Consider the following 14,576-nt stretch of genomic DNA (forward strand, 5'->3'; position numbering starts at 1 on the left):
TGTTTTAACTATTCCAATGCAAAAAATATATGCTCTCATTTGCTAGGGATTCATATAATTTTGTATTATTGAGCCTAGCTTAGTTTGTATTAAACTTTACAAAAGGTTTAAACACATAGGAAAAGTTCAGCTTGGAATACGTAAGCATTGGAGTTCGGAAGCTGAACACGATAGGTGAGCCAGTAAAGAGGGTAGTCATACACCCAGCCCTTGTACCAGTCATTGGCCATGTTTTGGTCAGTAGCTTTCAATTCTTACGACTCCCAAACTAAACTTTACCTTCATGGTTAAACACTTTGCTGTAATGATGTAGAACCTTTTTTTATTATTGTTAAGTTTAGAATTCCCCTTTAAATAAACATTTTGCAGGTGACTACTTTCTGAGCCTCTCATAGGCCTACAAAGGAACAACGTCAATTGACAATCATGTACTATAATTATTTTTCCTGTGTTCAGTATCAAAGCATTATTTCTTGCTATTGTATTAGTTTTTTTCTTCTATACAAAAAAAGTTTTCCGCTTATCATTTACTAAATCAGTTGATTGCTTGAGTCTATAAATCTTGTGACTCTTCCCTAGTAAATTTGTACATAAAAGCAATAAAAAAAGATCTTTTAGACTTTCCTGGTAAATTTTACGATGTAAATCATGGCCTATTTTAGCAACCCCCTGAGCTGTATTTGAGATGCCAAAGGCAGATCAGATAGGACTAAGGTTATGAAACTTTAGTGTCCTAGAAATGTCTCCTTAATGGTTCCTGGCAGATTTGAGGTTATAAAATGCAGCCATGAATAGGTGAGTTCTCAGACAAGACTTGAACATTCTAAGTGATTGTGTTTAATGATGGAAAATTACTAAGACATCTCCAAAAATCCATTTTTCGGTTGCTTAAGTGAGTTGCAGAGGCAGACATCTACTGCCATTATTAGAGTAATTTGGAAAATTATGGTGATTTTAATTTACTTTGATTACACTGTAACACAATTTATTACTTTTGGAGTTTGAAATATTAATGGCAGCTCGTATAACCTGGAGGTTCACAATTCTCATTATGGATCAATTAGACAGATTTATTTGCAGATAAGGATGGTTTACTCCAGAAACAGTGTCAATTACCCAAAGTCACAAGCTAAATAAAATGTTCTGTTCTGGCTTCAAGCTGTCTGCTCCGCTGGAACAAGGAACCTACAAAAGCTGCATGAAATGTTACATGCATTATACATGCATGTTAGCATAAATTATTATTTTTTAAAAAACATATTGTTTAATAAATTTCCTTGTGCCCACTGAAGCATCTTGATCTCCTAGCATATTTTAATTTTGTAAGTTTCTGGCATTTGAGGATTCTGCAAAAATATTGCCACAGGAAAGGAAAAAGAGCTTTTGTAAATATCCAAACTTTAGATAAAAATATTTGCATCCTGAAAGCTTGCATTTGTTTTTCTTTGTGGACTTTAAAAAACACATCTACATTAGCGTTGCTATATTTTCTTATTGCAAAGTGCAGTGGGCTTAATTTATCAAGAATTCAAACAGCTTGGACTGTGTAATTCAATGTGAGGATCAAAAGCAAAGAACAATGTTGAATAGACAGCACAATGTATCAGTGTGTGCTGGCTGAGACAATGTATCGCTTTATCCAATTACGAAACAATTGTGATAAACCTGTGTTATACTGTGGCAGCTGATTGCATGATCCGTTAACCCCTTACATTCGCAAGACTCATCGTTGGAAATAAGACATAAGCCAGACAATTCTAGCAAATAAAAAATGTGTAACAAACTCACTTAATTCTGAGAATGATATCCGATATCCGATGAGATCCAGGAAAACGGAACTGTTGTGTCCACTCTTAGTAGTGCAGTCAATTGTAACAGTCACAGATACTGCCTGAGTTCACAGCAGCATCTCGGCTTGTCTCACAGGTGTTGGGAAGGGCTCCCCTGCTAAGCCCTCGATTAAAGCAGTAAGTAAACAAAGAATTTTCAACAACTCTGAGTGAGACAAAATAGAACCCAATAATCGAAAGAACAGTAAGGCTGATGAAATACGTGTTAAAACTTCACCTTTATTCGGACTCCGTGAGTAAAAAGACAAAGGCACAGTACACAGACCTGACTACCGCTGACGCGTTTCCTGCCCTATTGGGCACTTCATCAGAGCTACCTTACAGGTGTGTAAAGGCTCCTTAAAAACAGGATATGAGCCCTATATACCTGTTGCATAATTAATTATAACAACAAAAATAATAATATTGTCAAATAAACACCAAATCAATGTGAAAAACAATAATATGAATTATGCATAACAAATAAACTTGAAAAAATTATAAACAGAAAAGAAAAAATATATATACATTTGTAAACATTAAGGCCTAGATTTGGAGTTTGGCGTTAGCTGTGAAAACCAGCGTTAGAGGCTCCTAACGCTGGTTTTAGGCTACCTCCGGTATTTGGAGTCACTCAAAATAGGGTCTAACGCTCACTTTTCAGCCGCGACTTTTCCATACCACAGATCCCCTTACGTCAATTGCGTATCCTATCTTTTCAATGGGATCTTTCTAACTCCGGTATTTAGAGTCGTGTCTGAAGTGAGCGTTAGACATCTAACGACAAAACTCCAGCCGCAGGAAAAAAGTCAGTAGTTAAGAGCTTTCTGGGCTAACGCCGGTTCATAAAGCTCTTAACTACTGTACTCTAAAGTACACTAACACCCATAAACTACCTATGTACCCCTAAACCGAGGTCCCCCCACATCGCCGCCACTCGATTAATTTTTTTTTAACCCCTAATCTGCCGACTGCCACCTACGTTATACTTATGTACCCCTAATCTGCTGCCCCTGACACCGCCAACCCCTGTATTATATTTATTAACCCCTAATCTGCCCCCCACAATGTTGCCGCCAGCTACCTACAATAATTAACCCCTAATCTGCCGACCGCAAAGCGCCGCCACCTACATTATAGCTATGTACCCCTAATCTGCTGCCCCTAACACCGCCGACCCCTATATTATATTTATTAACCCCTAATCTGCCCCCCTCAACGTCGCCCCCACCTGCCTACACTTATTAACCCCTAATCTGCCGAGCGGACCGCACCGCTGCTTTAATAAAGTTATTAACCCCTAATCCGCCTCACTAACCCTATAATAAATAGTATTAACCCCTAATCTGCCCTCCCTAACATCGCCGACACCTAACTTCAATTATTAACCCCTAATCTGCCGACCGGAGCTCACCGCTATTCTAATAAATGTATAAACCCCTAAAGCTAAGTCTAATCCTAACACTAACACCCCCCTAAATTAAATATAATTTTAATCTAACGAAATTAATTAACTCTTATTAAATAAAGTATTCCTATTTAAAGCTAAATACTTACCTGTTAAATAAATCCTAATATAGCTACAATATAAATTATAATTACATTGTAGCTATTTTAGGATTAATATTTATTTTACAGGCAACTTTGTAATATTTTAACCAGGTACAATAGCTATTAAATAGTTAAGAACTATTTAATAGTTACCTAGTTAAAATAATTACAAAATTACCTGTAAAATAAATCCTAACCTAAGTTACAATTAAACCTAACACTATACTATCATTAAATTAATTAAATAAAATACCTACAATTACCTACAATTAAACCTAACACTACACTATCAATACATTAATTAAGTACAATATCTACAAATAACTACAATGAAATAAACTAACTAAAGTACAAAAAATAAAAAAGAACTAAGTTACAAAAAATAAAAAAATATTTACAAACATAAAAAAAAATATTACAACAATTTTAAACTAATTACACATACTCTAAGCCCCCTAATAAAATAACAAAGACCCCCAAAATAAAAAATGCCCTACCCTATTCTAAATTACTAAAGTTCAAAGCTCTTTTACCTTACCAGCCCTGAACAGGGCCCTTTGCGGGGCATGCCCCAAGAAGTTCAGCTCTTTTGCCTTTAAAAAAAAAAACATACAATAACCCCCCCCCAACATTTACAACCCACCACCCACATACCCCTAATCTAACCCAAACCCCCCTTAAATAAACCTAACACTAAGCCCCTGAAGATCATCCTACCTTGTCTTCACCTCACCAGGTATCACCGATCCGTCCTGGCTCCTTTATCTTCATCCAACCCAAGCGGGGGCTGGCGATCCATCATCCGGTGGCTGAAGAGGTCCAGAAGAGGCTCCAAAGTCTTCATCCTATCCGGGAAGAAGAGGCGATCCAGACTGGCAACCATCTTGATCCAAGCGGCATCTTCTATCTTCATCCGATGACGACCGGCTCCATCCTGAAGACCTCCACCGCGGACCCATCTTCTTCCGGCGACGTCCAACTGAAGAATGACGGTTCCTTTAAGGGACGTCATCCAAGATGGCGTCCCTTGAATTCCGATTGGCTGATAGGATTCTATCAGCCAATCGGAATTAAGGTAGGAATATTCTGATTGCCTGATGGAATCAGCCAATCAGAATCAAGTTCAATCCGATTGGCTGATCCATCAGCCAATCAGAATATTCCTACCTTAATTCCGATTGGCTGATAGAATCCTATCAGCCAATCGGAATTCGAGGGACGCCATCTTGGATGACGTCATTTAAAGGAACCGTCATTCGTCGTTCAGTCGTCGGCCAGGATGGATGTTCCGTGTCGGAGGTCTTCAGGATCCTGCCGCTCCGCTCCGGATGGATAACAATAGAAGATCCCGCTTGGATGAAGACTTCAATCGGATGGAAGACCTCTTCTGCCCCGCTTGGATGAAGACTTCAGCCGGATCATGGACCTCTTCAGCTCCCGCTTGGATGATGACTTCAGCCGGATCATGGACCTCTTCAACCCCCCGCTTGGGCTTGGATCAGGACATCGGAGGAGCTCTTCTGGACCGATCGGTGAACCTGGTATGGTGAAGATAAGGTAGGAAGATCTTCAGGGGCTTAGTGTTAGGTTTATTTAAGGGGGGTTTGGGTTAGATTAGGGGTATGTGGGTGGTGGGTTGTAATGTTGGGGGGGTATTGTATGTTTTTTTTTACAGGCAAAAGAACTGAACTTCTTGGGGCATGCCCCGCAAAGGGCCCTGTTCAGGGCTGGTAAGGTAAAAGAGCTTTGAACTTTAGTAATTTAGAATAGGGTAGGGCATTTTTTTATTTTGGGGGTCTTTGTTATTTTATTAGGGGGCTTAGAATAGGTGTAATTAGTTTAAAATTGTTGTAATATTTTTCTTATGTTTGTAAATATTTTTTTATTTTTTGTAACTTAGTTCTTTTTTATTTTTTGTACTTTAGTTAGTTTATTTCATTGTAGTTATTTGTAGGAATTGTATTTAATTTATTTATTGATAGTGTAGTGTTAGGTTTAATTGTAGGTAATTGTAGGTATTTTATTTAATTAATTTAATGATAGTATAGCGTTAGGTTTAATTGTAACTTAGGTTAGGATTTATTTTACAGGTAATTTTGTAATTATTTTAACTAGGTAACTATTAAATATTTCTTAACTATTTAAAAGCTATTGTACCTGGTTAAAATAATTACAAAGTTGCCTGTAAAATAAATATTAATCCTAAAATAGCTACAATGTAATTATAATTTATATTGTAGCTATATTAGGATTTATTTAACAGGTAAGTATTTAGCTTTAAATAGGAATACTTTATTTAATAAGAGTTAATTTCGTTAGATTAAAATTATATTTAATTTAGGGGGGTGTTAGGGTTAGATTTAGCTTTAGGGGTTAATACATTTATTAGAATAGCGGTGAGCTCCGGTCGGCAGATTAGGGGTTAATAATTTAAGTTAGGTGTCGGCGATGTTAGGGAGGGCAGATTAGGGGTTAATACTATTTATTATAGGGTTAGTGAGGCGGATTAGGGGTTAATAACTTTATTATAGTAGTGCTCAGGTCCGCTCGGCAGATTAGGGGTTAATAAGTGTAGGCAGGTGGAGGCAACGTTGTTGGGGGCAGATTAGGGGTTAATAAATCTAATATAGGGGTCGGCGGTGTTAGGGGCAGCAGATTAGGGGTACATAAGGATGATGTAAGTAGCGGCGGTTTACGGAGCGGCAGATTAGGGGTTAAAAATAATATGCAGGGGTCAGCGATAGCGGGGGCGGCAGATTAGGGGTTAATAAGTGTAAGGTTAGGGGTGTTTAGACTCGGGGTACATGTTAGAGTGTTAGGTGCAGACGTAGGAAGTGTTTCCGCATAGCAAACAATGGGGCTGCGTTAGGAGCTGAACGCGGCTTTTTTGCAGGTGTTAGGTTTTTTTTCAGCTCAAACAGCCCCATTGTTTTCTATGGGAGAATCGTGCACGAGCACGTTTTTGAGGCTGGCCGCTTGCGTAAGCAACTCTGGTATCGAGAGTTGAAGCTGCATTAAATATGCTCTACGCTCCTTTTTTGGAGCCTAACGCAGCCTTTATGTGGATTCTCAATACCAGAGTTATTTTTATGGTGCGGCCAGGAAAAAGCCGGCGTTAGATTTTCGGGTCGTTACCGACAAAACTCCAAATCTAGCCGTAAGACTATACTTTCATGTAAAATTATATTACTAAATCTGCACATTAAAAGCGATAGTACAATCAAAATTGGGGGGCATAGACTCTTTCTATTACTCATAGCATGGATATTTATAGATTAAATCCCTGTGTTCTGAAGCTAATTTAAACATGATCAGAGCATACATATAATGTATAAATTTGTTAGATGTTCTTGTCAACCATAATTAATGCAACCCATAAGTAATAAATATATTCATATATTTAGATATACACAGAGAGCAAAATCCGTTAAGTGTCCCAATATATATTATATCATATAAAAGTCAAATGCTAAAAAATATAAACATATTAAAAGGGGCACAAACTGACTGCTCCCCGTGAAACCAAACATGAATGAAATATTACTATAAATGTATATAATCCTGACCATACCAAAATTTAGATCCATTATAAAATTCAGATCCTAGGTATATATATAAAACATTGAAATATGGAGCATTGCGAATCAAAGAATAACCCAAAAATCTAAGATCTATGTATTATCAATGAACAATTTGATGTCACTTATCTTGTTGATACCAAAAGGGGCACCAGTTTTTAAAGTATGAATCCAGTAAACTTCTCGTTTACTGAGTGCTGCATATCTATTTCCACCTCTGGGTCCTAGTTTGACTACCTCAATCCCTTGGAACGTATAACCAGCTGATCTATCTTCATGTAAAGCAAAATGTTTAGCTACAGGGGTTTTTTGAATTTCTGCCTCAAGGGAAAGCAAATGCTCTCTTATTCGATCTTTGAGCATTCTAGATGTTAACCCTGTATATTGAAAATTACAAATTCTACAAGTCAAGAGATATATAACAGAAGTGGAAGTGCAGGAAATATGCTCTTTTATCTTAAATATCTGACCCGTACATGTAGAGGTAAAGGTATCCCCAACTGTAGCATAACTACAACTCTTACAGGGTCTGACATTACATTTATAAAAACCTGGTTTTGAAGTTAACCAATTAGTCGACTGCGTAGTATGTGAGCTCTTCTTACTAAAATCCTTTCTGACCATATCTCCAATAGTTTTAGCTTTTCGAGAGATAAAATTACATTTAGTAGAAATATGTTTTAGATCTGGATCCCTATCTAAAATAGGTAATCTATTCCTAATAATTCTACTAATGTTGTCAAATTGTCTACTGTAAGATGTAATAAAATTAACACCATCCTTAATCCCAACATTTTTATCTTTATCTTTTAGTAAACTATTTCTATCAAATTTGCTCACTTGTTCAGATATCTTCAATAAACTTTGTTCATCATAGCCTCTCTCTTTTAATCTAATGGTAAGATCTGCTGCATGTTTCTTATAACTCTCTAAACTGCTACAGTTCATCCGTAATCTAATGTACTGACCCTTTGGTATCCCCTTCTTTAAGTGATATGGATGGCAAGAGTCTGCTCTGAGAATAGTGTTGCCCGAGATCTTTTTCCTAAAAACCTCTGTGACAATGCCCTCTGTATTATGACTGAGTTTAACATCTAGAAATGGTATACCATCCTTAGAATGACTGAATGTGAATTTTAAGTTGGCATCATTCTGGTTCAAAAATTCCACAAATTCATCCAAGACTTTATTGTTTCCACTCCATAATAATAACATATCGTCTTTGAAACGTGTATAATAGACGATATGTTTCTTGAATGGATTTGCAACATTGAACAATTTTTTGTCCTCAAATTCAGCTAAATAGAGATTGGCATACGAGGGGGCAAATTTTGCCCCCATCGCAGTGCCTCTCTGCTGTAAAAAATACATACCATCAAAAATAAAATAATTATGATGCAACAAAAAACTGGTTACTTGTAACATAAAATCAATTAGATTTGAATCATAATTATAATATTTAGACAGCATAGCTTTCATAGCCAACAAACTTTGATCATGTGGTATACATGAATACAAGGACACAACATCTATTGTTACAAAGTTGTAATCTGTGTCACATTTGCATTCATGTAAAGACCTAATTAGATGTTTTGTGTCACGTAAGAAACCTGGCAAAGACTGAACCACTGGTTGCAATTGCGCATCCAACCATTATCCCAACCTTTCCCCCAGAGAGCCAATTGCAGATATGATTGGTCTCCCTGGGGGATTGGTTATGCTTTTAGGAATTTGAATATCGGGATTCTAGGGTGTTCTACAAATAATGAATCACAAATACTATTAGTAAAAATTTTTCTTTCTCTACCATCATCTAACAAAGAAGAAAGTTCCCTTTGGAATTTGACTGTAGGATTAAAGGTTAGTTTTTTATAAGTATCTGTGTCATTCAACTGTCTCATAGCTTCCTTGAGGTATTGTTCTTTATTTAAAATAACAATTGAACCTCCCTTATCAGAATCTACTACCACTAGGTCTTTGTTGTTAGTTATTTTATTTAAAGCATTCCATTCCCTCTTGTTCAAGTTTTTATTACTCTTTGAATTCTTCTCAGCTAGTTCTGTTAAATCCTGTTCCACTATGGCATGAAAAACCTCAATGAGGTCTGTGCGAGAGTTAACTGGATAAAAAGTGCTTTTTTTTAAACTCTTAACAACCTGTTGTTTGGTTTTATTGGTCTCATTCTCATTATCCACATTAAGATCACATAATAAAGCAATATCACACAACTCTGAGAAATTACATTTTTCACTCAAAGACATAACTACAGGAGGATCCGGTGGACTCTCATCACAACCCAATGTTGGGTCCTTGCTAAAGTGTTTCTTTAATGTTATCTTACGGACAAATTTATTTAAATCCATAATGGTATCAAAAAGATTAAAGTCTTGCGTTGGTAAAAAGCCCAGACCTTTGGATAACACCGCTTTCTCAAACTCATTTAGTGAGTGGTCCGAAAGATTAATGATCTTTAATTCTTGTAATTTTTGTTCTTCTTGAATTTCTGGCGGCTTGGATACCTTGGCGTCTGGGGGGGGATAGGCACTTTGCTTACATCTTCTGTTGGTAATGATGTCACATCCCCGTTTTTTGACCGTGCTCCCATTTCTTCTTCTGATCTCGATGTAACTTTAATAGGTGTAGAAGTCAACTTGGGTGTACTAGGAGCCGCGCTGTTTGTGCTCTCACTATGTGAGTCCATGGTATCAAGACTTGTAAAGGTGACCTTTTTGTTCTTTCCTTTATTTATAATGGATCTAAATTTTGGTATGGTCAGGATTATATACATATATAGTAATATTTCATTCATGTTTGGTTTCACGGGGAGCAGTCAGTTTGTGCCCCTTTTAATATGTTTATATTTTTTAGCATTTGACTTTTATATGATATAATATATATTGGGACACTTAACGGATTTTGCTCTCTGTGTATATCTAAATATATGAATATATTTATTACTTATGGGTTGCATTAATTATGGTTGACAAGAACATCTAACAAATTTATACATTATATGTATGCTCTGATCATGTTTAAATTAGCTTCAGAACACAGGGATTTAATCTATAAATATCCATGCTATGAGTAATAGAAAGAGTCTTTGCCCCCCAATTTTGATTGTACTATCGCTTTTAATGTGCAGATTTAGTAATATAATTTTACATGAAAGTATAGTCTTAATGTTTACAAATGTATATATATTTTTTATTTTCTGTTTATAATTTTTTCAAGTTTATTTGTTATGCATAATTCATATTATTGTTTTTCACATTGATTTGGTGTTTATTTGACAATATTATTATTTTTGTTGTTATAATTAATTATGCAACAGGTGTATAGGGCTCATATCCTGTTTTTAAGGAGCCTTTACACACCTGTTAGGTAGCTCTGATGAAGTGCCCAATAGGGCAGGAAACGCGTCAGCAGTAGTCAGGTCTGTGTACTGTGCCTTTGTCTTTTTACTCACGGAGTCCGAATAAAGGTGAAGTTTTAACACGTATTTCATCAGCCTTACTGTTCTTTCGATTATTGGGTTCTATTTTGTCTCACTCAGAGTTGTTGAAAATTCTTTGTTTAATTTATCAAGATGCAGATGCATTGTGGGAGCTCTTGTGGTGCAGGCTGCTTCCTAACCTCCTTGCATAACCTCTGAGTTGGCAGACTTTAAAAAAAATCCCAAACTCATTCATCCAGTATGATTGACAAGCCCAGCTCTTAACCTACTGGTTGCAATAGAGCAGGTCCAAGGACATAATCACTGGCTCTGAACATATGAGGACAGGTTTTCTGTCTGGCAACATTATATGGCTGCATATTGATAAATGTAGGACTATGTGTAATATACAGGTAACAAAATACTATGCTTTCTAATCATTCAATGTAGTAATTTATGTTTTATAGCTTCAAGGTACCAAATAGGGTCCTGCAAATCCTACAGTGTTTGGCTGCAATTTTGCCATAATTTCAGAGAAATAACAATAACAACAGTATTATCTTAGACAGAAGTCAAAGCTTAGGTTTGGGTTTGCCATCACATTTTGACCAGCGAGTCATAGTATTATTCTGTGATTGGTGTTATTGTGCATGAAAACCTATATATAAAAAAAAACTTTGTATAAGACAGCAACTTAGCTCAGGGAAGGTGAGTAAATAAAAAATCTCCCATAATTGTTAAAACACGCTGAATGAAAGCAAGAAAGCTGCTTCATATGTCTCTCTTCCCTTTAAAAAAAAAAATAATAAAAAAATGATACAGAAGTCACTCCATGTTGCGCCTTGGCAAGAGTTAATTGCATCATTCCTGATGTTTTTACAAAATTCACAACCATCCCACCATTTACGGGATTGTCACTTTTTGAGAGCTTTATAAAGTTCTTGGTTTCCCATACTCCAAGTCCTCCAGACCCCAACCAATCACTATCGACTCTCTTCAAAACTTCAACCCAGATACATTGTTACTCCTCCCCTGATTTGCCACGATTATGCCTTCAGATTCCCCTGGTTAAGCCATAAGTCCCAAGAAAATATTGAAAGATAAGCATATGTAGCATGTGAATTTTGCAGAAGTTTTGCCTAAATCTGCTTCTATATTTGCTTCCTTTTCCAGCCCCTTTGTTGCATACTGTTGGATGCAAACACCTTTAAAATCCTAAATAGAGTTGATAGTGGGGTCAATTCTAATCTAGTTGATCATGTTTTTTACATTTCAAGATACTCCTTTATCAATTCAACACCAGGGTTTGTTTCTAGCTGTAAATATATTCACACCATGCTGTCTATCCCTAAACTGCCAATGACAGAGCTGTGCCTGCCAAGCCCAGTGCCCAATATACTATGCACCTTAGCTATGGGTTGCTACCTGCACTTCCCAAAGTCCTGGTTACTCTATCTGTAGACTACTCTACATACATGTCATAGAAGGGTCCACGTGATAACCAAGGATTCACTACCATTTTTCATTTTATGATAACAAATATATCATTTTTAAAAAGGGTGGGTAGTACTTGCCCCTTCCAAGCAAAAAGTTGCCAGTCCTCCCAAAACGATCATAATGCAAATGATAACACTATTCTCGTATTGGATCAGATATTGGAAAAGTTACCCATACAATCCATGGACAGCAACGACTTTGGTAATCGCATTCCACCGGACCACAAGTTATCAACTAAATATCGACAACTAAATGGTCACATCAACTATAACAACCAAAGACACTTGAAAAAAATGCTCAACGCCACAGATAGACTGATAACCCACATTGGATATAAACAATAATAACTGCCACTGATCTGCACATGTTTGGACCTGAAAAACAAGCTGGCGCTGCCCATACTAACATTGGAGATGGCCTTTTTTTATGACAATTGAATCGCACCAAATAAAAATGAATACTGAATACATCCTCACCATCTATTAAGTGTAAAAACATGAAGAAAGCATATCTACAAGTTATCTACAAGATATCTACAGTTGTGACATACAGAGAGAGAGGTAACTGTAAGGAGAGGAGAGAATGCTGGACCAGCAGAGGATTAGTGGCCTGGTCATATGGTGATGCAGCTAAGCAGCCTGGAAAGTACTTTGTTATTTTTTGTGTATCGATTTAGTTTTCAGTGATCAAAAGCCATTATCAGTCTTTGATAGTGCTGTTGTGGGTAAATGGAGATTGAAAAAACGCGGGAATTTTCAGGATTGGCTGTGTTTGACTAAAATTGTTTTGGTAAAAACACAAAACAAAATAACGGCACATAATGTTTTTTTCAATACCGGGCGAGAATTTCAGAAAGATTCGAATCAAGGTCAATGTTTGCTAAAATTGAGATGCTACATTTTTTAATGTTAATAAATCACAAATAACAAAAATGTTCAGGAAATAGGTCCCCCGGGTTCTCTAAAAGTATATATGAGAAGTCCAAATTGAGGGGGATGTAGTCCCAATACAGTCCGTGTCTGAAAGGACAAGACAGTCAAAACAGTTCTATTAATCCACTGTGAGCGATTCCCAACTTAGCTCTCAACGTGTCTGTACACTCCGCTTCAGCCTAGTGTCAGAGGTGACAAATACAAATATGAAAGTTACTATAGTAACAAATCTTCCGTCATCTCTTACCCTCCACTGGTCTGGTGGGGTGCCTGGGCATACTGCTGTACTTTACCTCGGACTGGCGATGAGACCCTTCCGGGGGGGTGCAGCTTGTGTGTCCTCCTTGGCGTGCGAAGAGATCCGGCTGTAGTGAAGGCGTGCTTCTCAATGCGTCTCCTGTGACGTAGCTAGGCACACTGTGGTTGGTGAGGCGTAAGGGGGCGGAGAGCAAGCCCGGGAACCGAAGTGGATATGGCAAAATGAGCAGCTGGTCCAGGAAGCGGTATACCCAACCGCTGTTGAACACAATGAACACAAAAAAGATGCGCTAATGTTACCCATGTTTTGTAGGTAAGGTATTATTGACGTATACAGCTCCATTTACCAAGCTAAAGTCTGGTGGATTTCAATCGTCCCTATCAGATCTAATTGGGTTGATTGACTATTGGCTGTGCGCAAGCAGGGGGGCGACATTGCACAAGCAGAAGCTTGTGCAATGTTAAAGGCAGGAAATATATTGCTGCCTGCTCATTGCAAAGCTGGGCAAACAAAGTATATAAGAACGAACATCACCTGTCTGTCTGATAATAAATTGAGTCCATAGACTATATTGGCATCACCAAGTGATGTGTGCATTTCTGGAAAGAAAAAAGAAAGGTATGATTACCCTGCACAAGTAAATGGTCTATTATGGATTATATTATATTTTCCACATCTCCTATCTGATCATATTTTCCAAGGTATTCATTTTCTTATTATGTATCTTCCTTGAGCGAAAATTTATTGATCAAAAATGACAGTTGTTTGTTGACTTGAAGGAAATTTCCATTTTGTGCAAAAGCCTAGATTTATCAAATTGATGTCTTCACACTATCAATAGTTTGTATGTTATTACTATATGTCTCTATACAAAACGAAAATTTAAGTTTAAATTAAACAATCATGATTCAGATAGAGCATGCAATTTTAAACAACTTTCCAATTTACTGTATCCTTTGTGGAAGAGTTAACCTAGATAGGTTGATCAGATCCTAGGAGCATGTGTCTTCAACAATCTATGGCAACAGTATTTGGAATGCTCCTGAGTTCACCTGTGATTACTCTTTAACAAAGGAAACCAAGAAAACTAAGCAAAATTGGTAATTGAAGTGAATTGGAAAACCATTTAAAATGACATGCTTTTTCCAAATCTTTTTAATTATAATTTTGAGGTCACTGTTCCTTTAATTGAAAATCAGTCATAGATAAAACTTTAGAATTTATATTTTTCACTAAATAAATTATCACAATTTTGATTTCTGTGAGAAAATTAAAGGGATAGTAAACACCAAAAAGGTTATTGTTTAAAAAGACAGATAATCCCTTTATTTACCATTCCCCAGCTTTGCGTGACCAACACTGTTATAGAAATATACTTTTTACCTCCGTAATTACCTTGTATATAAGCTTCTGCAGACTGCTTCCTTATCTAAGATCTTTTGACAGACTTGCATTCCAGGCAATTAGTGCTAACTCTTAAATCACTTCACGTGCATG

The sequence above is a fragment of the Bombina bombina genome, chromosome 3 (genome assembly GCF_027579735.1).
Source record: "Bombina bombina isolate aBomBom1 chromosome 3, aBomBom1.pri, whole genome shotgun sequence".
In the NCBI taxonomy this organism is placed as follows: Eukaryota; Metazoa; Chordata; class Amphibia; order Anura; family Bombinatoridae; genus Bombina; species Bombina bombina.